Below are 15,705 nucleotides of genomic sequence, written 5' to 3'. Positions count from 1 at the left end.
GCTCTCTTCTCCATCCCTATCACTCCTGTCCTAAACTTCTCATCTTTTAGGAAAGGCAGGTAAGTCACGCCCTCATCCTGGGCCATTTTGGGGAATACAGACAGCCCATCTAAATAATGCAGGAAAAAAAATAAGCAAAAAGCCCTTAAATTATCCTCAAATTTTCTCTAATTATATTAAAACAGACTGCCCGATAACAGCAATGTAACCAGGTTAACTTCCAGCCCTCCGCTTCACTTTGAGCTATATAGTCTTAGGACCTTTCTCCCCAGAGCCAAGGCTCACAAATTCTATACCACTTTATTTTCTATAATGTATAAATGGGAAGCCAAATTGTTCAGAAAGCTGTGGCTAATAGCTGGATACACACACACACACGTCACATTTCAAAGAGTACACGTGAAGCCTCTAAAGTTACAAAACACAAGGATATTAATGTGATTTATCAAAGTACAGTGAATGAATTGCCACAAATGAACAACTGCTCCAGAGTCAAGTAGACGGCACAATGTGATTTACGCACATCACGTGAGCAGAATAAATCAGCAGTGGAAAAGATCAAAGGAAACGCTGAAATTGTTGTTAATATGTGCTGGGCTTCACTGAAAATCTTCTTAATAAAACTGTTTAGAGGAAAATAGAGGGATCATTTGTTTAAATGAAAAGAGATCCTGCATGCACTGAATTTCAAAAGCAGCATTCATTTTCACACACACACATATTAGATTTAGCTAAAATTAGCTCAAGTTTCTATTTTTTTACAGGTCTTAAAGGAATAAAGGTTTCAACAAGATTTCATTGAGCTGAAGTTCAGCACGGAGTTTCCAAGATGCCTGAGCACGTAGGGAAGACCCCTTTCACCCACCCATGCATCATCCCAGCTTCTCCACCAGCCCTCCCTTCACTCCGGGTCTTAAAGAGGAGCATCCAAAGGCTGTGCCACACCAACGTCCCAGCTCCTCTCCGCTGCCTCCACTGCATTACCTTCTCTCTACATGCTCTATGCGAGCTGACATCATCGCTGAAATACAGTCACCTCCTCCTGCCTGTCAAACTTTCTGCCAGGCACAAGAACCCAACTCCCCATTTCTAAGACCATTTTCATGCCCATCATTCCTCCAAATCTATCTCCAGACCTGACCTCTCAGCAATTTTATTCCCACACTCTCTACTGTCTGCCAGACTCCAGCAACTCAGATGTCCACCGCACCTGCGCTTCAGCCGAAACGGCCTCACCGGCTACATACCGTGCACTTCCTTGCCACGTCTCAGCCACTTGAATAGTCTTCCTCCCGCTCTATCCATCTCTTTCCACAGAAATGCTAACCAGCCTTCAGCGTTCAACTCAAATGATCCCTCCCCCTCCAAGTCTTTTCTCAGCATCCTACTCAGCATCATTCTTCGGAATTCCTTCTGTGCTAGAACTTGCCCCAGTAAGTACAACCTACCCCCTTCTGCTTTCCATTGGTTATTTCAGAGCACCTCTTCTTTCCCCCACCTGTCCGTGATGAATATAACCTCCTTCTGGTAGCACTTACTCACTTTCAATTCCCATAGTACTGTGGTAGTAGTTTAAAAAATACATAGTGAATAAATGAATGAATCATTTCTTTACACAGACAGCACTTGTGAATAAGTTAGGTCATAATTTGCTATAGCTGAGTCATATTTATAAAATAAGTAGAACCAGAAATAATTGTAATTTAGGTTTTAATTTAAAAATAAAAAACCTTAATGAATATAACAGAGTACAATATGAATGACACTGTTTCTCTGCCCACATTTAGGTATCAATTGTGAGGACTGTAACGAGGCCATTATTTATGCCAAATGTTTAGATAATGCTATAAGCTTCCTTTAAGTGCAATCATAGAAAATATCAGCTGCTTAAAATTCAAGGTGACTCCGCACTACTTTGTCAGTAATATACGTACTTACAAGACACTCAGACTTGCTTAATATACTATAAAAATCTAGACCTCTTCTCAATAAGCTACACATATTGCCCAAGAGATATGACTTCTGTTTTTTGGTAAGGAAGATTGGCCCTGAACTAACATCTGTGCCAATCTTCCTCTATTTTGTATGTGGGATGCTATCTCAGCATGGCTTTATGAGAGGTGTGTAGGTCCACGCCCAGGATCCGAACCCGCAAACCCTGGGCTGCCGATGCGAAGCACGCAAACTTAACCAGTATGCCACTGGGCTGGCCCCTAAAGACATGACTTCTTACGGCCTGTTTTTTCACAACAAAATTCTTGATATATTTCTGTTCTAACAAATGATTCTCTTAAACATCACAGGTTAAAAAAAATCTGCATGTATATTAACCACATAGTCAATTAAACTACTTTCCCCAAAACATAAATTTGAGGATTTTCTGCGAAGCATCTAACTGTTAAAATGGATAACACCCCTAAAAGATAAAGTAGCAATAAGAGATGGCAGTCCTTTCCATTCACCTGACGCTTGTAGACCTGAAGAGGTTTACTTTTGCATGTAACTCTGGAGTTACTCTATTTTCTTCTAAAGAACACCTCCCTAACCCAAAGCCAATAAAATGCAAAGGATGCAGTCCCGTATTTCACAAAGATACAATGTTTGTGATAACCTCCTGCCTCATTCCACATAGGACTTTCCTGACTACCGTTTCTGAGGCACAGTACCCTCATCATTCAGGTTTTTGTTTTGACTCAGACCACCAATAACCTCATTTATGCATGCACCTCATCGGTTCCCATCTTACAACAACATAAAAACAACACATATGCATCCTATCTCAGTAAGAGAGCAGGACGAACCCAAAATGCAGAAAAGTAAATAAAAGGCTCATTTGCTCTGTAGAGCGGCAGATGTCTACAGAGTTGGTCCAAAGACCAAGGTACGGGTATATTTACTTGCTCCAAGTTGTGTATGGTCCAGGAGCAACCATCACAAAACAAGAACACTACAATTACCCTGTCAAGAGATAACTTTCATGATCACAGTGATAGCTTATGTCCATGGATCACAGACCACAGGCCAGGCACTGTCCAGTGTATGTGTATGATTCCAGTCCATCCTCCCAGCAGCCCTGGGAGAAAGTTCTAATATCATCTCCATCTTACACATGAAGAAACTGAGGCATAGGAAGGTTATAGGATTGCCCAAGGTCACAGAGGTAGCTTTAGATTTTAAATCCAGACAGGCTGGTTCCACAACCCCATGCCCTTATCTCGATGACACAAGATTTACATATAACTTAAACACTGTATCTTGGGTGTGAAGAGGCAGCTCTTTATTTAAAGAAATCTGGTGAATCACGTTTAAAATGAACATTTTGGTAAAGCAAATATCTACTTCTTAACAAATTAGTTCAAAATCCAGATTTTTGTATGTGAGATTTGATAAAAGTGGACTGTGCATCTCACCAAGTAAGGAAATAAAACAGGACTTGGGAAGAGCTGCCCGGATGTGGAGCATCAGTATGGTTCCAAGAGACCATGAAGGTTCATTTTGATTCAGTAGGTCTAGGGTGGAGCCCCAAATTCTTTTCTCTTTCTTTACCCTCTCCCGGTGATTCTGGGGCCCTGCTAGCCTTAGGAACCTCTGAACAAGTCTCTTTCCACAGCTTGGGGCAGAACGACTCCCAAGACAAATAAAAAGAGGGGATCTATTTCACGATCTCCTTTGGTTGCGTACACCAGTGTTCCCAAACCCTGACTGCCCCAACTTTTATCTAATTTCTATTTCTCCCGACTTCAGTTAGGCAGTATCCTCTTGTCCTCTCTTCAACAAAGAAGCATGAGTCATCAACCCTGCATACACCCTGTGCCTGCATGACTCTCCAGGCCAGAAAAACTTACTGTACATGAAGAAATCAGGAAGTTGTAAAATCCAACCAGACACAAAGCAATTCAAGATTCAACAAATACTGGTTGCCACTGAACAAACAGGCCTCTGTCTCCCGACACATGTGTCATACTACAACAATAACCTAAAACATGAAAGCTGGGACTTAAGATAACTGTGTGGTAGCAAAAACATTCTCATCGCATTTAGTAAAGGTGACGATTAAAGGATCAGGCTCAGGCCCAACACACAATAATTCATGATCACAAAGTCAAATGGAGACTTCTTGATGAACCAAAGAAATTAAACCAAAAAGAGAGACACCCGCGTCCAAGTTTTCAAAAACCTCTCTGGGCAATGTCGCAGTTTTCCACACAATAGAGTTTGCAAAGACAATGATATTAAACAGTTCACAAACTGCTAACGTATGGCTCGTAGGCGATTTTCCCAGGTCAGCCTCTAGCCTCAGATGGAAACTAGTGAACACTGCAAAACTCACCTGATATGTGATGGACTTCCCTGTAGTGGCCGTAGAGGAGGAGACTGTGGTACAAGGATGACACACAAATCTGCAGCTTGAAGGGACCACCCTGATGACTTGCTGCACGATGCTCCTGCAAGGGTCCAGGGAGGGCAGGAGAAGAAATTCAAAATGAAAAACAGAACGAATTGCTTTTAAAAATAATTCCACCTGAAAGTGTTTATGCACTGAAATCTAAACTTGAAGAACATCAAATTTTGCATCTTGTTTTATGAGAATTACACAGATACCAGCCAGCTACAAAGGCAGGCCTGGTTTTATCCAGCTGGGCTCAGAGGGAGGCCAACACACAAAAAGGTCACCCCTTCAATCAAATGAAGAGCTTGGTCTCCCCACTTGAGCCAGCTACTGTCGTTCTTTTCTCTAATGATTCTAACCAACCATCTGATAAACACATGCTGGTAATCACAGGACTATCAGGTGAAAATGGGCATGGATTGAATAGTAATTGAGCCAAAATCTAATTTTACTGTGGCATATATTACTATCAACATGCAACTTGAGGGACAATCATGAAACAGCACAGTTACTAGCAGACCAGTGTAATGGGATAGAAAAAAGTATCAAATGCAGAAAAAATTTCAAAAGTATGCATGTATTCACTAGACTTTCCACTAATCTTTCAATTATTTTATCATTGAACGGATGGCTACTTCGTTTGCATTTTGTCACAATGCCTTGCACATGGTTAAGTAGAAATTATCCACTGTATGATGAATGAGTGAAGGTGTGAATGGACGAATGAAAGAAAGAATGAATGAATCTTCCATATACCTTTCCATCAGGAAGCTTGGTGCTTGTAGTAGTTTTTGTGAGGTAAAGACCTATGCATAGAAATGGAAGAAGTTGAGGACTTGATCGGCTAACATAGTTTTTAGCCCTAGCTATTAAAATAATATTTCTAAATCCTGGTAGTTCCCAATTTTCCACATGAAACAGAAAGAATCAGGAGCACAGTCATTATAAAATAATCCCCAAACTAGTCATTGCTGGACTGATTTTCAGTCTTTGATTACTGGAGCTGATCTGCATATTTGTTTAGGCTGATTTTAAATTTAGCTTGGGTTTCCTAAACCCACGCCAGGTAACAGTAGGAAGCAGAAGGCCCAGGATTATACTGAGTGTCAGAAAGAAACTATTCTGGAGCAATGAATATGATCTCCAATGTGAATAATCTGTAAACAGGTAAGTGAGCCAATTATCCTTGGGTACACGGCAACACATCTCAGTAGTCATGATTATTTTCATCCATACACACTCACTATTTTTAAGAGCACAGCCCAGCTGGAAAGGAAAATAATTTCGATTGCTTTCCAACACTTTTCAAAGTAATGAATAGTAGCCAAAGTATTCTTACTTCTAACTAATTCATTCACCAAGTATTTGTTTAAGCATCTCTTGCACGCCTATGACTGACATACAAAAGAAGTAAGTTCTCTAGTCCTTGGCTTCCCACACGCAAACTGTGAGTACAGAGAAAGAAGGTAAGCTGTTCTAGACTGTAATGTCTCTGAAGTCCTTAGAAGACACCATCCCGCCACTAAGAAGCTTGTTGAGTTACAAATACACATAGCGGCCAAGTTAAACAGAAGCTCACAAAATTCTATTTACTTTTACATAGTACTTGTTTTAAGGGGGTGGGGGGGGGTGTTGATTTTATCTAATAATATCTCAAATGAAGCATCAAAATACTTGATAATCATTTTCAAACAAGGTGCAGGTACCATGGATTTGCAGACAGCGCTGGCTTTATGAGCTAACAGTTGAGGCAGTGTTTGCTTGTATATCAACGTGTGCGAGCACACAATCGTATTGACATATCACCTGGCAGATAAGGTTTTACAGAGTCCAAATTACAGTCTCCTCCTATTCTGCTGACGTGCAGAGAACAGTCAAACATGATGCAAATGCTGTAAAACATTAATTTACTCTCGCATCGGTATGCCTACTTATTTCAAAAGTATTTGTGTTGCTACACCCATTAGCATAAGATAGTTAACCTAACTTGCTGTATTCCAAACACAAGAATAAAAGCAAGGCAGAGTGGATTCGTTGCAAAAACATACAAACAATATACAAGAGAATAACCTATAGAATGTTTTATACAATATATACACTAAAAACGGAATATTTCATGTTAAAAGCACAGGAGAGTAACATAACACAATAGCAATAACAGTGGCAGACTACCAAGAAGGATGGCCTAAATAACGTTGATGTGACAGTCAGGGAAGAGGAGATAATGTATAAATAATATACAAACAGAAGATAACATAAAGACTTCAGGGCGAGGAGGACAAAGCCGGGGTGCAATAAAAGAAAATTTGCCAGACACAGAGACAGAAAAAAACATTTTCTTTGAATGTTAGAAGCAGAAATGCTTATAGATTAGCAGTTATGACAATTATCACTAAAAACTTCTGCTAAATAACTCCCTCGAAATACGTCATGCTAAAGAGCACCTAAGGGGGGTGGGGCAGAGTCCCTCTCAGCCTGAATACAAATACGACAATCAGGGGAACCTCTGCCGCCTTAAGTCTCAAATTCTGATTACACTACAATGAATTTTCTGAAAAGTCATTTTCAGATAGGAGACAATTTTTGCTTACATTATGGCAATTATCATTGCATTTTCATTACTCCACAAATGAGATGCATTAAAAGTTACAGAAAAATCAATGAAACATTTCTGCTAACATCAAATACGTGAAAGAAAATATGCTTTTTGTCTGTAATAGTTCTAAACGTATTTTAGTACATTTGGGATGGCAGTAATATGTAGTACAAACATTTATAATACATTAGCCTGAAAAGTTTAGATTTATAAGGATTATAAAATATATTACTACACTGCAGACAAAAATATATAAATTATAAAATAAGAAAAACATTTTTTAAAACTGCCTCCACAAATAAAGATTTTATTTACGTAAATATTTTTATTACTCCTGTAATTTTAAGCATTCATATATCTATTTTAAAACCTCGATCCAATTCCAACATTTTCAGCTAATATTTAAAAATATTCTCTAAAACTAACATTCAGTATACTCATTATTACATCACCTCAAAGAAATTTTGAACGAGCATCTTATTAAATTGAATTAAATGAAACTAAACTTTGAACAGCATAATCGATGACTATAAAGTTCATTCTTAAAAAAAGGGCAGTCGAGTATGTAATGCCCCAGAACAAAAATTATTAACTCTTTTAGGATTTCTATGATTTATTATTTTTAACGCTTTTAACAAAATAAGGGGGGCCTTCTTCTGATAACCCTGGAAGTATGACCGGAACGAAGTCTGTTCTCTGAAGCAGTTAAGCTGCACGTATCCACCTCTCTCACAGAAGTCAATCATTCAAATCATTGAGTTACTCCGAAAATATAAAGCAGTGGAAATCAAGTTACCTATGTTCCCCTGAAAATGACACTGTCTTGCTGTACTAGGCCAGTTTACATATGCAAGTATTGAAGCTTTTCAGAGTCTAAACTATGTATTAATTTCAGACAACTACAGTTTAAAGGATTAACATTCACTCCTACCTTCACTAAGTTTCAAGGTTTTAGTAAAATATGCTTACGGACTAACTTCTAATAGGAAACAAAATGAGCCAGTGTTACAGCGTGTTTGTCATCAAAAACTGTCATTCAAGGTAAACGCAAAAGTAAAATCCACTTGACATTTCAGAATGGAAAAAAAATAAAGGCACATTATACAAGAGGAATGTGAGTCCTTGAACTCTGTAATGACAACAAAAACAGGAGTCATAGAAAACTAATATTTTAATAATCTCTTAAGGCTGGCCTTTCCCAGGATTCCCAGACAACTGAGTAAGGTACATTGAAACCTAAGGTCATCTAGACGTTTGACATTTAACCTAACGGTAAAGAGTTTTTCTCGAATCTTTCTCTAAGAGTAAAAGACAATTCAAAGGCCCTGAAGCCGAGTTATAATATTTCTGATGAAGTATCACTTCTGTTTACCAAACCCTCTTAAAACAAAATCCAGAGAGGAAAATACTGTCTTTCGCAGTTCCCAATCAAGTACATTTTTCATACTTACTCTAGCATGAATCTATCTGGTGCACTCAAAAATACACGTTCACGTTTTACTGCAAGGAAAGCGATTTTCTGCATGTTGCAAAAGGTGATCCAGGACCTCCAAGGAGTTTCGTAAAATGTAAATTTCTGTGCTTTACTTGATATCCTTGCTTCCCATCTATTTACCTACTAGAAATAATAGCCTGCTTTAACCACAGCAACACTTCATCTGAACAGGCCACAATCAAGTTACCAACCGCATAAACTCACTAACCGGTAGAAACTTGTAAACCCCTGTGAGGAAGACTGAGCAGCTCTCTCAATCCTAGCCCCAGGGGGAAAAAAGGATTTACCAGTTTAGCTATGGGGCTGTAACACTGTAAAGCGACTGGGAGAGTCACAACTCAATCAAAACATTATTCTTCTCCATTATTTTTCTTTCAAATATCAGGGTTATCAAAATACTCCCCCTTATCTGGAATACAGAGCAATACAAAGCTTCAACAACCAAAGCTACTTTTCTTTCTCTTTTTTTTGCAACAGTATTATTTTTCTTTGCCTCGCAGGCTTAATAAGGTGGCGCCCTAATGCAAAGAGGAGAATGCTGCTCTCTAAATTATTAAGTGCTCATTAAATTATATCCCAAAATAGAGTACAAGTTGTTCACTGTGCAAAAGCACCACACATTATCAGTCTGCCAGCTACAGGCCTATATCCTCTCTCACTCGAGACAAAAACCTTTTAACTTACTACCACAGATGTAAAGATGATGGCGAACGGATCCAAATGGAGAATGAGAACATTCAGAATGGCTACCTATTGTCAGTACCATTTTCTGTTATGATGGCTGTAAAGTTTTAGAATATGACAATGGAGATATCCTTCCCAAATAAGTTCCTTCCACTGAATAAACTCTTTTAAAAAACCAGTCGTGAAGACTGGCAACTTAGGTTCTAAAGGACCAGTGTTTTCCCACTTGAAAGGGTTAAGTGCCTGCAAGGCCAAAGGCACCAGCCTGCAAAAGAAATGTTGCTTTGGTAAGCTCTGAAAGGTTTCTAACAAGTACCAAATACTTGTTGATCTATTCACAATAAACACCAGCAGGACTGTCAGGCTCCTTTCACTGTCTGGGGAGATGCATTTACATACTGCACCCAGTAAGAACAGCTTGTTGGTCTCCTTTACAAAAGTTGAGTAGCTGGAAGCCTCATTCAGTATCTCCCGTCCAGATGACTGAAAGAAGACGCAAGTGAAATAGTGAGGTCTCTCTCGTCTGGCTTGGGCAGCACAAATACTGTGCATAAAACACTTGGAGTAGTCCAGGCACAAGACAAACCCACCTGAATGGACGAGGAACACTGTCTGTTGCCATGGCAGCCTGATCTAATTACATGAGTGATCAGGGCTTGAGTAAGTGCACCGACAACCTACACCACTGACACGTAGCTACATGGTGAGAAAGACAGGCAGGCGGGAGCTTCAGGGAAGCCCTTCAACCTCTGCTTTATGGGGAAGGTGGCATTCAAGCCCATTTGTCTGTGGAGCCGCTAAAATATTGACTGATGCAGGCACAGTTAGAGGGCAATCAGAGGAGATTAAATGCCACAACATTAGCCGCTATGGTGCAATCCCTTTCCAAGAGTTCATGTGCAGGATTTTCCCATCCTTCCCTCTGTTTCTCCCGCTGGCATAAGCTTCATTCCAAAAAAAGCTCAAGTATCAAACTACCTTCACCCACCCAATAAACCAGAGGGTGGGCTTACCAGGGGCTTCTAGGAACTGCAGGGCTCCTCAGAAACCCAAACAGAAATGGCTTAGCTAACACTGTTGAAAAAGTAACTCGCTATGCCTAAAAATAACCACGAGGTAACTACCCACTGCGTGTGCGCTATGTAACGAGGATGTTTAAATATTAAGAATACCCTGCATTATAAAACACAAATGTCATTGAGATGTGACTACTAGCTTGCCAAAGGAGAACTTATTTGCATACACACATTCTCGTGCATGCACCACAGGATGTGCAGGAAGCATGCCACTCCAAGGCATTAGTTTTTATTCTGTGGGTGTAATAGGGTCTTCTCATCTTGCTAATTGCATCCTGTGGATCGCACAGGGAAGCTAAGAATCTCTTCGGGGACAGAACCAGTTTGGAGGAGTCCCTACTGCACAGCATACGGTAAACAAAATAAAAATAGCTTGCCGTTCTCGTTAGCCACATCGCGCATTATATAACCAGCTTCCGACTGGCTTTTTTTTCCCCCCTTACTACTCTTCAGCAATTTCCCAATCTTCCAAAGTATTTATATTACCCTCTTATCTGCAGGATTATATACTAAGAAAGCAAAACAAAACAGAGCAGCCACGGGCTTGAACCGAACCCCAGAGACCTTAGAAACTGATTTTTTTGTTGTTGTTTTCTGGCAGATCTCCACCATCACCCTTCTTCCACCCCCCACTAAGGTTCTTGCTCAATCTCCCTAGAAAACCTGAATTGTTTCATCGCTTCCAGTCAGCCCACTACGTGGTCTGAAATAAAATGAAAGCACATGCCACAGAGTTTAGGAAGGCGGCCTGAGGGCGCGGGGCTGAGGAGGGGTCGGGGCGCTGCGGAGTCAGCCAAGTGGCCCCAGAGGGCCCCCTCCCCATCGCGACTGCCCTCGCCGCCCCCCTCCCCCACGCGCACACAAACACACACACACGCACACGCGTTCACTCACTCACACTCACGCCGGGCTCCGCCGCCGCCTCACCTCTCGCTCCGCCTGTCCGGCCCCCTTCCCTGCCCCCTGCGGGACCGGCCTGCGCGCAGCGCTGGAACCACGTAGGAAGAGGCGGCGGTGGCGGCGGCGGCCGCGGGAGTGGCAGAGTCTCCAGCACGGCCCAGAGTGAACGAGCAGCGGGGCTCCAGGGCGCATCCCAATCCCCGCAGCGCCGCCGCCGCCGCCTCCTTCCCCTCCTCCTGGCTTCATTCACCCTCCCAGCAGCCGCGCAGCCGTTCACTCCCGGCGCAGGCAGGGCAGCGCCTGCCGCGGCTCCTCTGCTCCTGCCGCGGGCGCTGGCGGGGGCGCCGGCCCGGGCTGGGGCGCTCGCGGGCGCCCGGCTCCGGGCGGCGACGGCGGCTGCACATGATCAGGAAGCGGCCGTACCAACAGGGCGGCGGTGGCGGCAGCCAGGGCCGCCACCGCCACTCCAGCCGCGCTCCCGGCACCCGCACACCGGCGCCCCCCGCTCCCACCCCTCCGCGTCCCCAGCGCTCCCACCGCGCGCAAAGTCCCGGCCCGACCGCCGGCGCAGACCCCTCCTGGTCCGCAGCCGTAAGCCCCCGGCCTCCGCGGGGAGACCCCCGCCCGGGGGCTCCGAGGCCAGGCGGCCACCCGCGGGGAAGCCCAGCCCTCCTCCAGACCCACTCGCTCCCGCTGCCCTCTTTGGGGAGAGGAGGGAGGGGGCCGCGGGAGGAGGGGGCTGCGCGACCCCCGGCCGCCGCCGTCTCCCGCTACGCCACCTCACGGGAGGAGGACATGGCTCTCCGCACTCTCCGCCGGACCGGCAGCCGCCGCCGCCGCCGCCGCTGTCCCCGCCCGCGCCCCCAGCCCGGGCGCGCCCCCTCGCCCAGCGGGCGCCCACCCGGCCCCCGGCAGCCCCCCTGCCGGCCGTCCCTGCGCCCAGAACAGGGGTGGCGGCTCGGGCGGCTGGAGCGGGGGAAGGTTGTATGTACACACGCACACATACACACACAACACAACACGACGCGTCGATTTCCTTCGCTCCTCTTCCAGCTGTTTTTCGTGCCGCCGATTGGGGTTTGGGGTTTGTTTGCTGGCTGTTGCTTTTGCCCCTCTCGGGAGAGCGGGGATGGGGGGGATTTTAATCTAAATAAGGGGAGAAGGGGTTGGGGGAGGGGGGAGAGAAAGAATCAGAGGAGAAAAAAAATAGCCACTTACTGTAAAGTGTAAATGGATCTGGGGTTGCGTGGGGAAGGGGGGGCAGAGGGAGAGAAACAGTGTCTTGCGGCTGCTGTAGCTCTGGCGGCTGCTCCACGGGGCTTGTTTTGGATCCCCCTGCAGTGAAACAGGTCCTGTACGGCTCCGCCACTGTAGTAGAAATGATGTCTGCGGTATACTCTGCTCTCTCCTCCTCCTCCTCCCCCCGCTCCCCTCCCCTCCCTCCTCCCTCCGCCCGCCCTCCCTCGCTCCCTCCCTCCCTCCCTCGCGCTCTCTCGCGCTCTCTCGCTCGCTCGCTCGCTCCAGTATGTAAATGTGTAATAGAAGCCAAATATGGAGCAGTTGGCTGCCGCCGCCGCAGCTCAAGGATCCGACTTGGGGGCGGGGGGGCACCCTCTGGCGGGCGGCGGGGCGAGCGGCTCGGAGCACCGCGAGCGCACGGCGCAGCGGCCGGCCCGCGCCCTTAACCCTTCGCTGAGCGCCGCCGGGCTGGGCGGCCCCGGGGGAGGCGGGCGCGCTTCCCAAAGACTCGCTTGCGATCGGGGTGGGGCGGGGGGCGGAGGGCGGGAGGGGAGACCCGGGCCGCAGGGGACAGTTCTTCCAGGTTTGGGAAAGGGGCGGGGAGCTGAGGCGATGAGGTAATTTTAGCGGTGACCAGTCGGTCCTCGCGCGCCTCCCCAGGTCCCTGCACCTAGTTGGAGGGGACAGAGCGACAGCAGGGTGCAACTCAGGCACCTTGGAGGACTCTCCGAGGGGTGTCGGGCTTCAACTCCGAGCCCATGAAATACCCCAGGGGAAGGGGAGGTGGGCCAGATCTGATCCTGACATACCCTTCGCCCTCGGCGCACCGAGAAGCGTTTAAGAGGGATGACTCCGATCGTCATGCACGTTAACCCTCAAACCGGTTTAGCCTGGGCATTCCGGAACCCAGACCACAGGGCCGCGGGGATTGCCTTTGCGTGCAACTCAGGAAAGTTTTAAGGGTCCCCCTCGACTGCACGTGCACCCTTACCTTTCCTGCCTGCGACAGCGGGTGACCTCCCTGCCCTCCTTTTTTCTCTGCAGGTCCGGAAATCTGCGTTGAGTCTGGAACTACCCAGCTCCAGCCTTGGTAGACGACCCGCGCACTCCTCTTGCAGCTAATTCGGGATCATTAATTTAATCGGAAATGAGGTAACCAGTGTAGGAGATAGAGAAAGCAAACCAAGCATCGAATGGCAGTTCTCGTGAATCCACGCTGAAGAACTTCCTCTGGACTCGATTTTTAAGCGCGGTTGTCAACACCCCACCACCCGGCCCCCTCCGCGTGTACCACCGCCAGGTGTTAGCTTGCCGGGAAGGAATCTTCTTTGGAGGGGTGCACCTTGCCAACAGGTGTGGCACCTGGAGGAAGAGAAGGCACATCCATGCTAAAGGGAGGTCGGTGCGGCGTCCTCCTTAATGCAGATAATTCTGGAAGACCAGTAGGTGTCGGGGCAGCATTTGACCTCCTTCAGGTGCTTAGAACCAAGCGTCTGCAAACGTGATCCCTCCACGTAAGTTTCTCTCTGGAAGCCACCGCTATTGACTGTAAGCTGTATTTAAGAAACCTTGGCTGAGTTTACTTATGACCTAACGGTTAGTCACCAACTGAAGCAGGATACAGAATCACCAAGAGAAATGTGTCAGCTTTTAAACAACTGTATTATTGTCAAGCCAACGTGCTACAGAAATAAAAATAAGCATACTAACTAGCAAGGTGTAGAGCCCCGGAAATGATTTTTTTCTCACATTTTGAAATACCATGCACATGTACATGGCTACTTAAATAGAACTACTACTGTTCATTCACTCTTACTCCTTTCTACAACTTTTTTTTTTTTTTCATTTAAAAATCAATGATTGCTACAGTCTAAACCTCGAGGTTGGACGAAAGTCACATTGTTGGTCTCCTTACAGCCTCTAGTGGACAGTTTAAGATCAGTTTCCTGAAAAGGCTCTGCCTGGTGTTCTCGGTTGAGAAGCGTTATCAAGGTGAAGGTTAAAATCTCAGAACGTAACCGGGTAAGCTCTCTTCCTCCCACTTGGCAGAGCCGGCTTCTGAGAGGAGCAGAAGCTTTTTGGCTCTGGACGACAAAGACGTCCGCTTTGTGAGGCAGGTATTGTATTACTGGCCTTCGAATAAACAGAGAGCTTCTGCTATTCATTTCAGTTTCAGACAGCTTTCGTGAAAACTAAATTCATCTAAAATATTTTTATAACAGAAAATATTGGTTGCCATGTTTTTGGCTTAAGTGAGATATTTTTATTCCAACTCATAATCTGCAGACTATCCCATCCACCTCCACTCTATTTTTAGACATCTTACATTTAGAGAATTTGGGGTAAAAAAAGAGCTAATATTTTAGTTATTACATTGACACAAGCAGTTAATTTAAGTTATTTTAACAACCTTAAATTAAAACACATAATTCAGATCAGAGTTAGTTAATTTAAGTGTTCCCTCTAGGAAGCTAAATATGTATATTACCCAAACAGTAAGGACAATTAATAAGAAATGTGTCATTTACTTTCTTAGCCATTAAGATTAAAGCCATAAACTGCCGTTAAAATCTGTAACTGTTTCTTCCTGCAAGGGCCAACATAAACATATACTCATGATGCAGTTTCATTACCTTTCGTGCTGAAATGTTTTATTTTCGGCAAACTATTAAATGTACAATCACCAATAACTGGCACTGATTCTTTAAAAATAAGACTTTCTCATGCGAATAAAAACTCAAAGAAAGAAGAGATGGCTTTTCCAGAAGCCAGTAGGCAAATATGTAGTACTATAGTCCTATTCATAAACTCGATACTATATTCATACAAGCCTAGGCCAAACTTTGAAATTAGAGGAAATTGAGAAATAGGGCCTGCTGAGCCTGACTCCTAATCTGTTTTCTGGGTTGCTTAAAAGTCAAGGGAAATCATTTTCATCCCTTCTAGCTATTTCACTGTCTCGGTAGTATCTACTTTTGAAGGTTTAAGATGGGCTCTCAAGTATATATCCTATCATATCATTATGTATTACATCTTGCTTCTGAAAGTGTAATCTTCAGATTAATCTTCAGAGCAACAGCAGCAGCATCTGGGAGCTTTTTAGACATTGGCAATGAGAGTTCTACCCCACTCTACTGAATCAGGATCCTAAGCGCGTTAGAGAGTGAAGAACACTGGCTATACTACAGGGCCTTGTCTGGATGAATTTGGCCACGGCTGCAGAACTTAGTTCTTCCATTTATTCCTTTTTTATTCCCTCCCCTTTTTATTAATTTGCACTTGTTAATGGAAAATTGTAATATTTTACGCTTTGTTCAAATAGTAC

The 15,705-nt window shown here is 44.6% G+C and overlaps 1 protein-coding gene across 4 annotated transcripts in view; it reads right to left on the bottom strand.

Moving 5' to 3' along the window:
- ATXN1 (ataxin 1) overlaps nucleotides 1-13,918 on the bottom strand; it is a 384,106-nt gene extending 370,188 nt beyond the window's left edge. For 2 of the 4 annotated variants that reach the window (XM_070515602.1, XM_044773209.2), the window contains exons 1-3: nucleotides 12,360-12,509; nucleotides 5,147-5,196; nucleotides 4,331-4,445 (exon numbers count right to left, since the gene is read on the bottom strand). The gene's annotated coding sequence lies outside the window, so the exon portion shown is untranslated. Of the gene's footprint in view, nucleotides 1-4,330; nucleotides 4,446-5,146; nucleotides 5,197-11,168; nucleotides 11,310-12,359; nucleotides 12,510-13,371 lie in introns of those variants that run through there. The other 2 variants (XM_044773206.2, XM_014866391.3) reach the window with 2 other exon arrangements.
- Between the last annotated feature and the right edge of the window lie 1,787 nt (nucleotides 13,919-15,705).

Source organism: Equus asinus, chromosome 8 (genome assembly GCF_041296235.1).
Source record: "Equus asinus isolate D_3611 breed Donkey chromosome 8, EquAss-T2T_v2, whole genome shotgun sequence".
In the NCBI taxonomy this organism is placed as follows: Eukaryota; Metazoa; Chordata; class Mammalia; order Perissodactyla; family Equidae; genus Equus; species Equus asinus.
The sequence above is the reverse complement of the archived record's forward strand: the minus strand, read 5'-3'. Positions and strand labels throughout refer to the sequence as shown.